This window comes from Acanthochromis polyacanthus, chromosome 17 (genome assembly GCF_021347895.1).
Source record: "Acanthochromis polyacanthus isolate Apoly-LR-REF ecotype Palm Island chromosome 17, KAUST_Apoly_ChrSc, whole genome shotgun sequence".
In the NCBI taxonomy this organism is placed as follows: domain Eukaryota; kingdom Metazoa; phylum Chordata; class Actinopteri; family Pomacentridae; genus Acanthochromis; species Acanthochromis polyacanthus.
In genome coordinates, this window is record NC_067129.1 from 6,621,850 (window position 1) to 6,640,843 (window position 18,994).

Consider the following 18,994-nt stretch of genomic DNA (forward strand, 5'->3'; position numbering starts at 1 on the left):
TGTTAACCTTATGTGTAGTGAGCATAAAAACAGCTCTCCCAGGTTGTGTTTTCTGTTGCCCCAGGCATTCGCATGCATTTTTGGTAAACATGCGAAAACGCTGACCATGTAAGACTATGACAGTGGTCATATTTTGTTGTGTAATCAGTGGGGTTTTTTCAGCACGTAATAAATTATGTTTTTCTGTGTATGTAGCAGTGTGACAGACTGTCCAGGGTGTCCCTTGCCTTCACCCTAAGTCAGCTGGGATAGACTCCAGCCCCCCTGGGACACTAATGAGGATTAAGTGATGTATAGATAATGGATGGATGGATGTATAAATGATGTGCTCAGGTGTGCATACTGTGTATGCCAAGTGGAGTGTGCAGGCACGAGGTGATGATTGGTGGAGCCCCTACTGGCTTGCAGATGATCGCCTTCTTGTCAATGACGGCTTACTATTACAAGAACAAAGTGTTACTCATCTCCCTCCTCTTTAAATCAGCTACATGCTGCTGTTTCCTTTGACCTTGCTTTCTCCTTTTTATGCTAGACAAGTAGCATAAATGTATTTTTGATTTGGATTTATACGTTAAGCCAATACGCCGTTTCCCCAGAATTGAACATTTGTTAAATTTGAAGAAAATTTAGGCAGGCCTAAACAGTATCAACAATCTAACATTTCTTTTTGCCTTTCGTATGAATAATTTGCAAGTTAAAATCCTGCAGAAGGAAGGACAAACCTATGAAGCTTTAGTTTGAGTTATACATTATAGAAAGAAACTCCGAGAGATTGTGGTCAGCGACAACATGGACTGACTGTGAACTTTACCCAGTGTAACCTTAACAGTCTCCAGGAGCAAACTACGCTTCCTGAGTGATTCTGCTGCACATCATCAGTCAGGAACCAATCATTGCCTCATAACCACACAATCCAATTAGCAGAAACACCCACGTTCAAACCTGTCTTATATTCCATACAGGAAACAGACTGATTACACAACAAAATAATACTGCACTCATACAACTACAGAATCAACCTTTTCGCATTTATACCAGAAATGCATGCAAATGACTAGAGCAATGGAGAACACCACCTGGAGAGGTTTCTTTTCCCTGTTCACCACACATTGGGGTTGGCATGAGGACAAATCAGCAGGAGGGCAGTGTGAGTTAAAGGAGGGAAGTAACTCACATATCTGATCAAGTGGGGCAGAAACTTTGAGGCAAAGGATAAATTAAACTTTTACCAAGAGGGATTTGAGAGTTCAAAATACTTAAGAGATGCACTGAGAGGCTGTTTGGATGCAGAGCACAGCTGAGTGTCAACCAACAGCGCATGTTGTTAGCAAAAGGTCCGGAGGTCCTTCCACAGGACATTTTGAGCATCAAACAACAAAGCAATGATTCAGATCTGCTGATATTTGTCATCATGTCCACTCATGCTTCCTCCAAAGTGTGTAATTGGCTGTGCTGTGAGCGACAGAAGCAATCATAGATGTGATTTGCTGAAATAATAAAGCAATGTCAGCTTCCTGATAAATGGACAGGATAAAAGCTGCGCATTTAGAAGAATCATCTTTCTCAGGTTGCAATGTAAAATTGAATTTTTGCGCTAAATAGAAGTGACAAAAATAATAGACGATAATTAAGGTTTAGCTTATAACTCAGAGGGTTTCAGACAATGACATTCTGACACTCTGTCACTGAAAACGTTTAACTGCTTTCTGACTCATAGCCAACATCTCTGTTTCCGCCTGTGTGAAATATGGAAGCCTTACATACAAAAATTTAACTTTTTGCCTCGCGTCAGAAAAATGAGTCATGAGTCATCACTTCTTCCTCTCTTTTGGTCAAGTTTACGCCCACACATTTGTCATCACATTGTGTTGAGCTGGATTGCCTACAGAATGCTCAGAGCTGCCACAAATGTTGGAGACTCAGTTACGCGGCTGTTTCACCTTTTATCTTGACCTCGCTATTTCAGGCATAAGTTCTCCCAGGGCCAAAGATAAATACGCACTGGTGTTATGCAGTTTATTCTATATATGTCTTGCTATTTTGATCTGAACAGCTACTTCACATCATATTTTGCAACTTTTTCCTCTTATTTCTTGACTTAAACAAGCTGTTTTTCACTTGTGCATGACTAGTACCTGGACAAAAACAACAAGCAAGCCGGGAATGATATTTTAGAATCTTCAAAAGAAAGGAGAGATATCACTTTTAAAACGTGTTGCTGTTTTGAGAAGCATATTGTTTAAAAGTTCAGCAATGGCACACAGCATCTACAAATTTAAAATGTCCAGTGTTTGGCAGTTTTTGCTGTTGAGCTTTAAAGATAAATAATGTTTCGTGCAACTCTTTGCAACCCAACTTTTCATACAAGACACAAGGCAAGAGTAGACAACAGAATCCACATAATCATCAAAATTAGGCTTGTTGGCAAACACAACAAGACAAATTTCTGCAATTAAGCCTTCTGATCAAGGGGATCTGGAATAATACCAGCTTACGATTTATCCGCATTGAACAAAAGCTAGTCTTGAGAATACTGTAACTCTTGTAAAGGAGACCTGATGTTCCATCTGTTGTCGCTGACCCTGATCACCTTTGTCTGATCAATAATGTGCCAGATTGTTGTTTATTGTGGAGGATTCAAGATGGGATTATCAGAAAATGAGAAAGCATCGAATATTGCCTTTAAATGAGATATCTGTTCTCAGGGGGTCCTGGTCTGCTTGAAACCATATTTAGCAGAATTCCACTGCTGTATCGGCTACAGGGTTTCTACGTATGGACGGCCAAATCAATAGGACTGCACCTGTCTGCAGTGGGGTTGTATGTATCACAGTGTGAAGAAACATAAAGGACAAGACACTGTTATATGATTTCATGCCTCATATGAGCTCTACAGATTGTGAACGTATACAGTTTGGTGTGCTGCAACAGATGTACTTTGAACTAACATGCCTCACGGTAACAATCATGCATTTGGTTATATGTGTGGTCTCCAGGGAATCAAACCCCTTTAGTGTTATACTTTCCCTCCTGCTGAGTATCCTTCCTCATGCAGACCCTTGCTCCCTTTTAATTTTCCCAGCTTCCAACCCTTTGAACCAAGTGTTGGTTCATTCATTAATATTTATTTCTCTTTACATCACTTTGATGGTGGAGCCTTTTAAATGTTTAATTTGGTTCAGGCCCATTAAACAGTAATGCTGGAGTCTTTTAATTCTAATGTACACATTAGGGCACGGCCTGAATGCAAGCTGTGTGGAGATGACCTGTTTACTCTGCAACATGGTGGCCTTGTTTTCTATTTTCTATGGTTCTCTGTTGTCCCAAAGCATTAATCCATACTTCAATGCAAAGCTTCACAATACTGTCAATAGAGCTGCTTATCTTTTTTCTACATTCCCTGCTTTGTGTTATAAATGTCACACATTCATTACAGAAAGTCTTCTGTCACCAGCCATAGCAAATGCACTTCAAGTGGCATTGTGACATCCAGCATTTTGTCAGATCTGTGATCCAGCAAGTACTATCAAGCATCCAGTCATTTAATCAAACTCCAAATGCTTTTGTTGGAACTTGTAAGTCCCATTTTAATTACAATTGTTCTCAGATTGTTGGTTTATGATTTGTTTTTCCTACAGTTCAGGCAACTGCGAGAAAGCTAATATTCCAAATAACTTATCACACAAGACTGTTCAAAAGCCAACATAGATTGTAACAAACAATTTATTACAGCCTGCTAGTCACATTTCATTTTGACAGTATCCTCTGGTGACCACTGCAATTACAATAGGAGCAAAGAAGAAGGTGAAGGATAAATGTGACATCACCCACTGACTTGTGGTTGTTTTGAAGCCTTAACTTTGCTATTCCCTGGTAATTTATGATCTTTCCTAACTAGACATATTAATCAAGTCAGCCCAAAATGCTACAAAGTTTGAGGCCTTATTTTTATTTAATTATGGAATTATTTTCACAGGGACTGCCTGAACACTGACCAGAAGGATATACTTTAACAAAAAAAATCATAATGACTCGTGGAAAAATTATTGACTGAGTTTTCCATGCTAATTTTTGAATTGGAGTCTATGGGAGCCAGAGGTTTTTGGAGTGAGCACCTAGTGGCGTTCAGAGCCGGTTGCTAAACTTATCTATTTTATACAGTCTATACATATAGATCCACAAAGCTAGTGAAGGGAGGAGGCTGGGGTGGATGAACAGACCAAAACAAAAAATCACTGGACTTCAACAGAGGAGGCTATTGTTCATTTCCTGTTTCAAAACAAAAATCAACAATACTTTTAACTTTGACTGCTCCATATCTTGTGTTGATTGTGATGGCGAAGGATAGCTGTTCATTTCCAGTTTCAAACCAAAACGGCATAATCTTAGATGATTATTATTAAAACCATCACAACAAAAGTCCTCTAGCTTTGTGTCCAAACCTGACATCTGCTTTACAGCTTACTATTATTCCTGCAATGGATAATTTAGGTTTGAAAAACCATAACCATCACTTACTATGCTGTTGGACCATTTATGTTTAATGAATAAGTACAAAGGCATCAGCTGGCCTATATGCTGGAAATCCATGTTCAGTAATTGGATACTGGAGCTGATCTGACGGAATTGTATAAGGATGATGCTGGTTAAAGCAAAATCACTGACATTTTTAATGAGTTTCAGTTCTAATAAAGTAACATCTATTTAAAGGGTTATCGATAATAATTATGAGATGTGTGCAATAATACTTATTTAGGTGTGAAAATGAATTTACTGTCAGTCCGAGGAGATGTGGTTATAGTTAGAGACAGTGAGCATCGTGCTTCACATACTTCCCTGTAGCAGGTGAGACAGCAAATCACAGATCACTTAAACTGATACAGAATTATACTCAAGATATGGCTGTCGTAAAATAACATAAAAATGTTCAAACTTCACTGACCTTTTACAGCTCAAAATGTACGCTCTGTAGGACTGAATTCACAATTACGTTCACATATTGCACAGCCTATTGATCCATCCAACATGACTTTATCATACACAGTCTTCCAAATTCTGTGTTATTCTCCATTTGTTCAAGCTTCACTCTTTGAAAACCTGACATCCCTCCTCAAACACGTCCCATTCATCAGACACATGCTGTTCTTCTCTGCTGTTCCCATACATCAACCTTTATGTCCTCAGCGCTCGGAGCAAGAGAACGATAAGAGAGTCATAAAACGTGAACTGAGGAGAACCCAAACATAAACGTCCTGAAGCGGCCACTTGAGAAGAAGGTTGGCACCGTCACAGCTGAGATGAACAGCAGTCAGGAATCACATTAGCATGGATGAGCGCTGCTAGAGGCCACCGCGCTGTCCGGTGCTATACGACTTCACAGTGTGTGCATGTGTGCGTTTGAACATGTGGGCATGTAATGTCTACATTCAAGTTATGGTAAACCTTTTCATATTAATCCACAGGTCTAGACGGAGTGTGAAGATGTCGGCGCTCCTTGGTTTCAGTGAGGACTGCTAAGAATAGTTGCACTCATGAGGCACTCGGTCATAAAAATCACCAAGCAATATTCGAAATCCCAACGTACGATATTCTATTAGCAGTTATAAGTATGAGAAGGCGTGCATGTATGGCCACGTTATTGATGCTTTAATATACTGTACCCTTTAATATCCTAGTGTTTTAGATTACTCTTGGTGCATGAAGTGGTAATTTTACATGAGGCAATAAAATAGATTCATATCCCTACTGCGAGAGACTGGTTAATAATTCTAATGGAAAAAAAACTTTCAGCTGCACCATGAACACTAAAATTGCATTGTAGATCTGTAATACTAGCTTATAAAATAACCAAAAAATGTAAAATACCACCTAATTAAATCACATGTATACAGACACAATGCATCACACACAAAGTAGGTTGCAGTGTAATTGTTAGAGTATCAGCTGGTGTCAGACGACAGACAATCAACCTAATGCTAATATAACAAGCTACAAGGACAAACTAATGCATTTTGTTTGCATTAGGACAAACTAATCTGGTACAATTTTGCAGTAAAAGAAGCATTTACCATCCGCTGATCAAGCAATCTTTCTCACAGGGATTCTGTACTTGTTTTAATAAACTGTCCCACCAAAAGTTTTACACAACAGATGGAAGCACAAAACGGTGATAGTAACGCAGGGGATACATCTCCCTCAGTATTTGGATCTCGTGCCACAAACGTGTGCATACCTTTGCATAATTACAGATATTTTCACAATAAATTGATGCTAAAAAGACAAGTTGCTGCATATTAATTCACTTAAATGCAGAAGATGCCCCCTTGATGTTCAAATAAAACCTACACTCATTCTTGTACTGGCCAATTACGATCTTATGTGAAATTTTTCTGTTCTTTGAGGCAACTGAATCTGTCAAATCTTTAAATTTCCAGCTGTGTTATCATTGCCAATAAAAAATAACATAATATCCCACAGCGTTCTGACTCATTGATCCACATCTCTTCAGTTTATACTCAAATGATTTAGCACCATTTTGTTCCTGTATGTAGATGATACCTCTGTGTATCTATCTAAACTAACTATTTCCTCCTCACAGCTGTGGCAGCTGTTGCAATGTTGTTAAAGCCACAGGAGGCGTTTCAGACACGTTTTCCTGTCATCTGTCTCGTGCACGTCTGACGAAACAGACATACTTCCATTTTAATTGATACGGCTGTTTCTGCAGGCAGCGTAGCGACATGATTTTTCCTGCTACATCCATGTAAATGCAACCTGAGGCCTATTTTATGCTTTAAGTCTTATATCTTCCCTTTTACACACTAAGAACTATTATATTCTGGCCCATATCTAAAAAATGCTGCTAAACTGCTATATTGTTCTGCTAGAATGGTCCAAATGCAGCTTGAAACAGTTTCTAAATAGTAACAAGGCCTATGGGTTATCAGGTCACTTGATTTGCATTTCTACATGTGTGCTACTTTTTTATGATTTTTTGTGTAGCTTTTATGTATCATTTAAATTTTGTGCACCACCAGCAACAAGCGATTTCAGCTCATTAAGTATTTATTTACTCAGAACTATTGGGACATTTTGGCCTCGGGGTGCACCCTAGCGAAACAACAAACAGCCTGGAATTAGATCAAACCAACCTATAATTACTCATTCGAGCAAAAATGGACAAACAGAGTCCGAAACAGAGGAGAGGACTGCTGAAATAATGTTTACCCGCACTTGCTGATCACAGTAATGCAAGTTACTATTAACAGCAGCATACTCGCAGGCTGGTCGGAGGTGGAGAGCTGGAGGAAGTTAAAGCAGTAGCTGCCAGCCTGGAAACAACACTGTATATTGAATTTACACCACTGTTTCTGTTATGAAAAATAAATCATTCAATCATTAAAAAATGATTGACATTTGTATATCATCTTTTCGAGTGACTTTATATTCGAGAGAGGATGATGAAGAGAGGCCAGCTAAAGGCATGACAGCATCCTTAACTCAGACTCCAACGTGATAATTAAGAGATTTCCTGTGTGAGTCCCGTCATGCTCAAACTGCTGGGGCAGGCATTTCTGCACAGCTGTTGAAAATAAAGAAATATATAAAGCTGTCCTCATTTTGAAATGGGATGAAAAACAATTATTTGAGCTTGTTGGAGTAAATAAAGTAGAAAGGCCTCCTTAGTGTAGATGTGAGTATTTTTTCCTCTGTGTGTGTGTGTGTGTGTGTGTGTGTGTGTGTGTGTCCATCACTTCTTAATGAGCACCTTCCAGGCAGGTTGCTGTGATGAGGACCGGTGCTCTCCTTTCCACAGAGATGAGAAATGATGGTGGCAGCCCAAAGTCTAATTATAAAAGTGGGCCTAACAAACCAGCCGCTCATGTGTCTCTCACAGCTTAATGCCTTTGAGGAGCAAAGGCCAGATTTTCCTGCAATTCTCCTTCTTCATCTTTTCTTTTTTTTTTTTGTATGCTTCCACCAAAAGGCTCTGCTACGTCTTGTGCATCCTCCTCCTCCTCCTCCTCCTCCACCCACACAACAGCGTCCGCTCTCGTCGATGCAGCCCTCCCAGTCACTCCCTGAGAAGTAATGACATCACCAACAGGTTGTCATGGTTTTCAAGCTGCACCAACGAGGCTCGGAGATGCTGTTCGATCTGTTCTTTAAAATGTACGTGGGAGGATGTTGCGTGTGCGTTGTGTAGCTTGAGCATTCTTTTCGACACCCACAAAGAAAAAAAAATTCAGCATTCTGATGTTTTCAACCTCAGGGTCGGGTCTTCCCCAGGGGTCCAGAGATGAATTCGATGGGTCGCAACACCATTAAAGGGATAAAAAAGGATAGAAACCCCAAGAACACCCTTTCAGCTGTGGTCAATACCGGGCTATGTTTTTATTTCTCTGCCTCAGAGCACCTGGAGAATGCTATCTCGTCTTTGCAGTTGTGTTTTTTTTTTTTGTTGCTCCTGAAACTGTTTCATCGTCATCCACAATTAGTTTGCATGTTTTTCAGCTTTGATTAGCTTCTTTTTTCTGCCTTTGTGCATTGCATTGTAAGACAACAGTGTCCATCCTTCACTTAGAAATTAAGGATTTTATTGGAAAAAAAAATCGCTGTTTGGAGCATACATTTCTTTCTGCTTCATTTTCCTCTATATTTTATTTATTTTTTGTGTTCTTGCCTTCTCTGTAAAGGGTCTTTGAGTTTCTTAAAAGCACTATATAAGTGTTGCTGTTGCTGTTGTTACATGTGTTTTTAATGTGACCATTCTATGAAATACTGTGTAGATGTGTAGATGTACTGTTTGATCTGTCAAACAGCTTATGAGTCAAATAACTCAGTGGCAGTGCTTGAACCCTCCTGTTGCCTTCATTTGTAGGCACCAAAAAATATTGTTTCCTTGACTGAAAAAATCCAAAAATTCAGCAAAAAATTCTCCAAATTTCTGAAAATTTGCAAAACCTTCAGGAAGAAAATTACAATAATCCTTTAAAAATCGTCCTTAAAAGTTTTATTTTTTTTAAAAAATCCCCAAAATTTGGCATGAAAATTCTTGTACATATTTTCAGAAAATGAGTAAAAATCTTCCCCCCAAAAAATACTAAAAATATCTAAAGTGATAACATATATATATATATATCAATAAAACTTCTAATATTTTCTTTAAGAACATTCCCATAAAAATCAGCCAAAATCCAGCGAAATTCGATTTTTCTAACATTTCTTTTTTCCACCAAAAAATGTTCAAAGATTTCCCAAATATGTTGAAAATGTGCACATCAGAAGTTTCCCTGTAAAAATATCTTTTTTCCCCCCACAATTTCAAACTTTAAACGGGTCAATTTTGACCTGCAGGACAACACAAGGGTTAAGCTAAATATTAACATCAGATTGCTAATGTGATCACAATGACAATGTAGCAGCAAACATATCAAAAATGTTTCACAATCCTACTTAATCAAGTCAGTTTTTTTTTTATTATTTCTTTGGCCTTTTGCTGGCTTTGCTGAACAGGTTAGTAGAGAGACAGACAGGAAAGTAGGGAGAAAAACTGCAGCAAAGGGCCATGAGCTGGAATCAAACCCAGTCCGCTGCTTCGGCAACTATATCCCCTGTTTACGGGGCGCTGAAGAAACTACTGAGGCAAGTTAACATCTGCTAATTTAATGAGTAATATATGCAAAGTATATGAAGCTGCATGAAACGTCTTTGGACAATCGGTTGGACAACAGCAATTTTGACCCAATGATGGCATCACAAATTTGAACATTGTGGTGTTAGAAGTAATATCTGACACATCATTCGGGTTCATCCTCTGGGTACAATGAATTTCTTAGCCAAATTTCATTGGAATTCAACTTATGGTTGCTGAGATAAGACCATGGTGGTGAACTGTCGAGTTCTGCTGCTAAAAAGTCATGAGATTCCATTTCCAGGGCAGCAATGTCTCACATTTCCAGGGTTGTGAATGAGGGCAGTTGACTCCTTACGTAAGACGGTGAAGCAAAGCAGCCAGGTGAGAAACAGTTGGAGGGCTTTGCGGTGCAGCGTGAAAAATCAGCAGCTGCAGCTCCTCCTTCACCTCGGCGAAATTAGATCAGACGGCGCTTTGATATTTCAATATGAACGTACAGCTGGTTTCACAAAGGGAGCCTACATTATGCAGCAAAGTGGTTTGCGGGTGCAGCAATGCAGATTTCATATATTAACAGGTCATTCTGACCATGCAATTTCATTGTTCAGGGTGGATTATAAAATGGCTAATACTTCCCATAATGAGCAGAATTTCCCTCCTAATCTCCAGAGAAGTCCAGATAACAGTAAAGGATGCCCTCGCAGGTATTACTACCATAATGATATGTACAGTGGTGGACAATTAGCAGTGCAATAACGATTATTATATAGAGGGTGGTTTCAGCAAAGCAATCTTATGTCATAAATTTTAATTTGTTTAATGCCCGAAGTAAACCCGCACTCAGTACTGATTAGGCTTAAATTTAATTCTTCACCCAAGGTGCTATACAACAGAGAAGTGATTTAAATGGAAATTTGCTTATTCTATCTCAAGCACTTGCATGAGACTGGTGATTAGAATTTAATTTCAAAGTTAACAGGTATTTTTACAAATGGCTCCAAGAGTGACTCACCCAATCAGAGACGAAACTATACAGTCAAATAATTTACACCGGAGTTCGAAAAAAAGAGCAAAAGTGATGGTGGATGCTGCGATTACATGAACTTCTTTCACAGCGTAAATTATTGAGTCTTTGCTGTTAAATTTTACACACTTGAGGGTGAACTGGAGAGTCGAGGACATCGTTACAATCAAAGCATGAACGTAAAAACTCAAGGCTCACACTCCAATTTTAGAATCAAATACCAGGACAAAGACAGCAAATACAAACTAAACTCAGCACCCATACTTAAATTGAAACCAACTGACACTTTTAACATCAGCTTAAAAGGCTGAAGGCAACACGAGAATCAAGGACAGAAACTCCGACTCAGACAATGAAAGATATTGAGTTTCCAGAAATTCCTAGGCGACTGTTGCTCTGCTTCCAAGATGATTTTATTATATAATATTTTTTTCTCTCTTTGTACTCGAGAGCTTTAGTCCAATATCCTCTTATTGAAGGCAGAGCAGCTCCTGTGAAGCCACACTGCCCCCTATTGAAAGACAACTGCAGCTTCACATACTCTGATCCCAGAGCAAATTTCACTCTGCAAAGCATATCTCATGAACTTTCTCTAATGCAACATTTCACTTCCAGAAATTAGAATGCGACTCCAACTTGGCTCTGCAAACTGGAGAAAGTTGGAGCTCACAGAAGGGAAACGGAGCAAAGATGGGGAAAAATATCCAAGGTCAGGCGCAGAGTTGACGAAACTGCAGCACCTTTATTTCACTCGGGGAGTACAGGTGTTTGTTTTTGCAGCTACAAACTTCAAACACTTCAAAATCCAAGATGTGTGAATGATTTTGCATGAGTTGTTCTGCTCATCGCCTTCAAGTTTTTGTTTTTTGACTAAATCACAACCAAAATAAGAACAGAAATCAGCTCTGATTTGCCTTTTCGGTGACATTTTATTTCATTCTAAGCCCCTGTTGCTCTGGATTTAATAAGACGCGGACAGCTGATGTAACCTTCCACCGTTTTATCTCCATCCATTATGCCACATCAGACACAGTGACTGTCTACAAAGCAATAGGACAACCTGCCATCTCACCATTAAACAGACCATGAAATTGATTGCGCTGGTTATTATCTCGATGTTTTCCACCTTCAGCGTACAACCTTTCATAATGACATGAAGACAGGGAGACAGGAACATTGTGTTGTTTTTTTTGTTGTATTATTCAGATGGACCCAGTCGTGGTGGTCAAGATCTCCCATCACCCACCTCTTCACTGCTTCCTTTCTTCTCTAACCTCCTCTCTAATAATGTGAAGTCTCTCCCTCTGGAAATTATGCTCTAAAGCCTTTCAAGGCGAGCAGGGGTGAAATCCGACATCTGAGAGCGAACCACAGTAGGGTGCTTCAGCGGAGGAACAAAGAAAGAATTAAATATCTGTTTCAAAATGAGCAGACGATGGGCGCGCAGTTTCATCTTTATACCAGAGAGGCGACGGAGAAAAAGAAGAAGAAACACGACTGGGGTTAAAGGAAGCTGCTCAGGTGGTCAGCCGTTTAAACATCTATGATCTGGCCTCTGTCTCCCTCCAGTGGTAGATATTAGAAGCAACTTTTTTTTTTCAAGATTTTTATGTTAATTCTAATGGGAGCTGGCAGGAAACTGAGCATATATGCCTCCAGTGATTCCAGCAGCATTTTTTACTGGCCAACTTCCAGTTATTCTCCTTTCATCTGCACTACGAGGGGTCGATGGATAAGTGCAGAATACACAGTTAGCTCTGTTTTACAGGAACCATCTGCTAATCTGCTTACACGGCTTTACTGTACGTGCACAGTAAATGCTTACAGCTGAGCGGGGAGGTTAAATATTTAAAATGTGGCTCTGTGGCACTGCAGTTTCCTCATCAGGATTCACACGTTGTCAAAGGCACAAAGGCTAACGAGGATGTCGTTAAAAACATTACAGGCTCACACTTCCTCCTTAAAAGATTTCACAAGATTTCATTTCACACCTTTATAGTTTCATTGTCCTCCATCACTTTGTGAAAATTTGGAGGTGCGAATGAATATATTTCAAGCACGCTAAAGGATATTGAGTGTAGTCTTTAAAATGCTGTTAAAACAATGGTTTTATGTGACTGTGATGACCAAATTTATCCCAACAGTTACACAGACATCAAAATGTCACGTAAATCACCAAATCTATAGCAAACTATGCATCTTAAGTCTCTTTGCAGTTTTAACCACAAAAGATTCATTGTAAAGCTCAACTAAGACCGGATTTTTCAGTTTTGTCATTATCACAGAAAAATACTTGATATTTGCAGTGATGATTTGTTGCTTTTGTCACCTTTAGGTCTCGTCTCATAATGTTACCTTGAGCTCCTGGCACTTGAGATGGACATCTGTCTGACAGCATATGGACGAAATGATTAATCAATTTGTAGGGCTATAAAAATAAATTGCATTCAAAACGATCAACAGTTTAGGATATAATAAATGACATTCACGCTGACAGAGCCTCATTCTGGACTTAAAATGACCCTTAAAAACTGTTGCAAAAGTCTGTAATTTGCACTGTACTTTGACCTCTAATTTAAAAAATAAAAATGTTTTGGTCCTTACATCAGCATGCTAACACCTCACAATAGAAATACCAACAGTCTGGCGATTAGCGATTGCAACATTAGATTGCTAATTAGCACTAAACAGAAAGAAAGACTGATTTTAGTAGTTAGTTGTGCAGATATGTGGCCATAAAACAAAGAAATCGACAGTTTAAAACATAAAAACCTGTAATTCTTCCTTGAAGAGACAGTTATATCTGAAAAACAAACAAAAACCCTTCTGACAGTAATTAGGTGGCTCATGATGGCAGTAAAATGTCACTCATTCACCAAAGTTGGTCAGATTCAGCCTCTGGAGACCATTGTCAAGACAATTCAGTGTGAATTAAAGCTTCTTAGTCATCCATTATCCAAATTGGATCAAAATTCAGCAGAATGAGATCGAAGAACACGCGATGAATGTTCCCTCATTCTGAGCAGCTGTCCATAGGGATCTGTACCATGCAGTCTGTACATTATGTCCAAACAGTGGCTAGAGGCGACAATGCTGGAGAGGGGGGCCTCAAAAGATAAAAAGAAAAGAAAAACCACCTCAGTTTGCCCCAACAAGCAGTGATCAAAGTCAGAGATCAGATGTGACTTTAGGAACATAATGTGCTCAGTCAAGTGCACAAAAGCTTTCCTGACAGGACAAAGTTGGTTCAGGGTTGACACTGATTTACGGTGTGGTGCGGAGCATTCTTTGGCTACAAGGGTAGAGTGGAGAAACAGGGGGTCAGCAGACACATTGTAAATTCTTGTTGAACTGATCAGAGCAGACGGCGCTCAAACCATCACTGAGACATCAAGCTAAACATGTAGTCTCTTTCTGTGCTTCTCACTTAGGATCCAAGGAGTCGAAGTCAGTGTACCCCTGAGGCTCTGTAAGTGTTTTCATCTCTTGTACAAGCAGCCGTGCACTGTATGCATGATTATGTATGTATTCCTATGGAGAAACTGCTGTTTCATCATTTAAACGTCATACGTGTAGATTATCTGGCTGAATTTCTCATTTGCGTTTCACACAATGAATGCACTGTAGGAAATACTAATGCAGCATGTTTTCCCTTTGGAGAATTGTCATGGATTCAAATGGTTATTTGTCATAATTAATGAATGCATGATCATTTTTTCGTTTTACATTCAGTTATTCAACAGTTTAGCCTTCACAGTTAGAGTAATATGCTGAAAATTTTCAAAACAGTTATTTCCGATTTTGCACCGCAACACAAAAAGTCTTCTTCTGCAACTGTCGGATGAATTGACAAATGGATCATTAGAAAATGAATTTGCAATATGATTATTTGATGGTCATTTTAGACCATTTTGAGCAAAACATGTCAGTTCTGCCATCTCAAATAATAAGCTAAATTGAGGCTCCATTTTGTTGCACATGACAGTAAATTAAATACCAAAACAAAATAGTTGAACTTTTAGCTTTGGGAAACTGCAGTAGACATTTTCCCAAACCTTTCTAACATGCTACATAAGAAGGCCTAAGGGTCACTTTTAAAGTGCATTTCACAACTTTATGTACACTGGAAGAATCTAGAGAGGATTACTAGTTTTCAAAAGTTCCTCTTCTGAAGTCTCCACCTAAAATGATGGTGGAGAAAAGCCACAATCCTCTTCTAATGGAAAACTTTACTCCACAGTTCAACTTGAGACTTTTTAGTACCAAAAATCCTCCTTTAAATAGCCAATTTGTTCACTGAGCTGAGGCAGACAGATGGTTAAAAAAAAAGGAATTTAGTTTTTTTTTTAAAAAGACAGGAAGCTATATGCTTGATTTATTTTATACTCTGACTGCTGAAGCTTTGCTATAACTTCAGGAGTTACAGCAAGTGTTATATCTTAAATTATATTTCATATTCGAACATGAGATTAAACTTTCTGAGCAACTATTTTGATGCTCAATTGTAAAATTTTACTTTGTTTTACTGTTTTCTGATCATTTCTGATCTTTTAAACAGCCCAACTGAAATGATGATTTGTTTACACTTAATTCTATCAGGCTCCCAAGATGTTTAACACTAGTGACAGTAGCTTCTGTAGGAGAAAGCAGTATTAGCATCATAAACTTTCTCTCGAAAAACACTAAAAACACTCTGAACTGAGTGAAACAGAAGTTTATGTTGCTACTGTGAACTCCCGGCACAGTCCAGATCTTAAAAATCAACATTTGTTTTTCGGCCAGTCATATTCCCACTGGTGATCGGAGTGTTGGTGGAATGCAAAAACAAACACACACACAAACACACACTGTGAAAACATGAAAAATGGTCCAATCAGCAGAAGCAGTAAGCAAGTGTGGCATTCTGCATGATACAGTTCAGTCTGCAGGGAATGAAGATGAATGAGGACAGAGACAGGAAACAAAGGCAAGAGAGACAGATATGTGAAGCTTCAAGCCTCAGAATGTATTCGATGTGTGAACAACCTCCAATCCTAAACGGCACAAACTCACCATCTCGAGCAAACAAGACGTAGAAGTCAAACACTCCCCGGCTTGATAGAGTACATAACCACTGTGTTCCCACTGCTTGTTACACTCTGTCAACATGCGGATATGCTGCTTGCTGTGACCGTCGCTTCTTATCAGCATTCCTGTCATGACCTCGGCTCACACACGCTGATTTAACTTGGTTTTTTATCAGTCAGCTGTGTGAGAGTGAAAAGCAAACACTCTCTGCTCCGTTTGTCGACTAATATCAGGTAAAGTAAAAGGACAGAAGGTCCAGCGCCTCCGATTCGGTTGTTTCTGAGGTTTCCTGACAGGAACAACAAGCTCAGACGCAGGCAGGAAGCTGTGAAGCACAAATGTGTTCTCTCATTCTGTCATAGTGTGTGCTGTTGGTGTCAATCATGAATTAAACAATCTGTGCGATATTAGTGCAGTCTGCAGTCTGTACACCGAGCTGTCCGATCCCGAAACGTCATTCAGCATAAAGTGGCGTGAAATAGTGACTCTGGCAGGTCTCTGGCACAGCTTTATGGCCTGTAATGGAAATTCACATTCCAACAATAATATGTCACTGTAGCTAATTGGAGCAAACATCCACTGTTAATACACCACCATGCTAAGAATACTGCAGATCATGAGTAATTGGACAGTGATGCATTTTTCATCATTTTGGCATTGCTCCAGTGCATTACATTTAAAATGATAAAAGACCTCAAAATGAAACCATTAGCTTTAAATTACACGCCCCAATATGATACAATACATCAGCTTATAGATCTGCATGTGTGATTGAACGCCACGTTCTCTTGACAGCATCTCCATTTGGATTTCATTTACAACAAACCAAATGGACTGCTTAAATCTCATTTCTTTGGACATTAGGTTTTCAAAATTTTACTTAGACACCATACAGATGATGTTTTCCACCCATTAAAGATTAGATGGATGACTAAAAAGCCATTAAATGAACATAGCTCCAGCACAACACCATTCTGTAGTCATTCTGCAAACAAATACCGAGTTTTTTTTTACCTACAGCCCTAAAGGACACAGACTCAGACAGCCAGGGTTTCATACAAAACAACTCCAAGAAAGTTGTCCAAATTTTTCAACTTGGAGGCAAAGACTTTCCATACTATTCCTCTTCAGAGTCAGTTTTCATTCCTGTAATTTTACAACTTTCCAGTGAGTTTTTAAGCAGAAGTGGCGTGCTGGAGCTGCAGTGAGGAGCAGAGGGATGAGCGGAGAAAAACTTCATATATCTGTACATTCGAATACAGATAATGGTGTCGAGTTAAGTCATTTTAAGACATGGTGGCATTATTTTCAGGGAAAAAAAAACTTCTAACTATCTAACTTCAATACACATAAAAGAGGTTCAAGAGGTTTAATCAATGATCAGAGATGGATTTTAACAGTTTCCCTCACTGGTAACTGGTGAGAACGGCATTGTCTGCTCAAATGTGGGTCAATATATAATTGGAGGATTTTTTTGTAACATAATTGACAGGTGTCATAGTTGATATTTTTGCTGTTTTCAGGCCAAAAATCAACATGGCTGCCTATAACCAAACACCACAGGACATTTTTACACAAAGACTCTTCTAAATATTATTTATACAATTGACTAAAACTGAAATCGAAAGTTATTTATAAAGATATTGTAGTAAACCTGTTGACATGCCATAAATCCACACTTGACTCACACACTACTTCATATTAAATAACTCAGAAAGCCTTGGAGTCTTGCCAGTCTTTTCTTCAAGAGGAAATGACATCATGTGGAGCAGGTCATGTGATCTGGAATTAACACACTTCCTTGAGAGGTGTTTTTGTAACGGGTAACTTCGTTGAAGTGATTTCTTGGACACAGATACAATTTGTTATATGGAATTTGTAAAGACATGATCATAATAAACATAAAAAAATGTATACAAGATGTATCCCATGGACTTCAAAAGTCGATCAAAATATTGTTTACTTCCTCATTAAAAGCTTTATTGTAGTCTCATAACTGAGTTGTGAAAAGAGGTTGTTGATCTGTAAACCTCATGTACTGTTCTAAAGGGTAGTTTTGACCTAATAATAGCACAATGATGAGTTCATTTACTGTTGTGTGTCGCGTACTACACTGAATTTGACACTTAACTTTGCAAAAAAGTGAGCAAACAGCACAGTCAGTGACTGAATCTGAGCTGAACAAAGTGACTACAATTGTAAAATCATGTATAAAAAGAGCTGCAGTTTCTACATCGTTCACCTGATGTGGCTGCAAACACCCTCAACTTTAAAAAGAAAAGGCAGCGTGTTAAACTCACCGTCATCGTTTCATTTCAAACCCAGTGTGCTGGAATATGAGGCCGATGCAACAAAGACACCTGTCTCCATTCCGGTATTTATGAACTGCTTTGTGTTTTTCACTTCTTTCATGCTCAGCGACAGTATTCGAAGCGCCATAATCTCACTTTTCTAGAGGAGGACACAAATCTACTCAAAAACAAGGTAATCCTCGTGTTCAGAGACGTCACTCCAGGATCAGACTAAATGACAGCACAGAGGTCAGAAAACGTTCACGTAAAATAATAATCCAATCATCCGTCCGTGGTGGGAGAACTGTATGAACTGCATGCAGGGAGAAATTAATCAAATCCTGCTGCCAGCAGTGACATATTGATGAATGTTCTCTGGGTTTACAGTGGCAGAGGAGAATAGAAAATCAACAAGCGCATTGATGTGTGAATTCTTACTGTCACACCACTGAATAGTATTTCTTTATTTACAATTCAAAAGAATCCCAAAATGCTTTATATATACATCAAATAATATCTGCAGAAATATTTAGTTGATATTTATCAGGGGTTTGGGGATTTAGTGAAAACAAGAATCGGATATACAGTCATGGAAAAAATTAATAGACCACCCTCATTTTCTTCAATATCTTGTTCATTTTAATGCCTGGTACCACTAAAGGTATATTACCTGAAGAATACAATGAACACGACAAAAAATAAGCTGATTCCATCATACTTTATGTCCTATTTGACATGCTTAAGCTTCATTGTATTACAGGGTATATAAGAGGCCATTTCGTGTCATAAGCAGCACTGCACATGCAAAAGCCTAGAGTGGTTTCCTGTTTACATTCAATCCGTAGCACAACTCAGAAGCTGTCAGCTTTCATATAATGCCTAAAACAAACGAATTATGTGAAGCCACAAAGAGAGCCATCTTAGCATTGCTGGAAATTGGCCTGAGTGAGGTAGCCAAAAACCTGAAGATCTCCA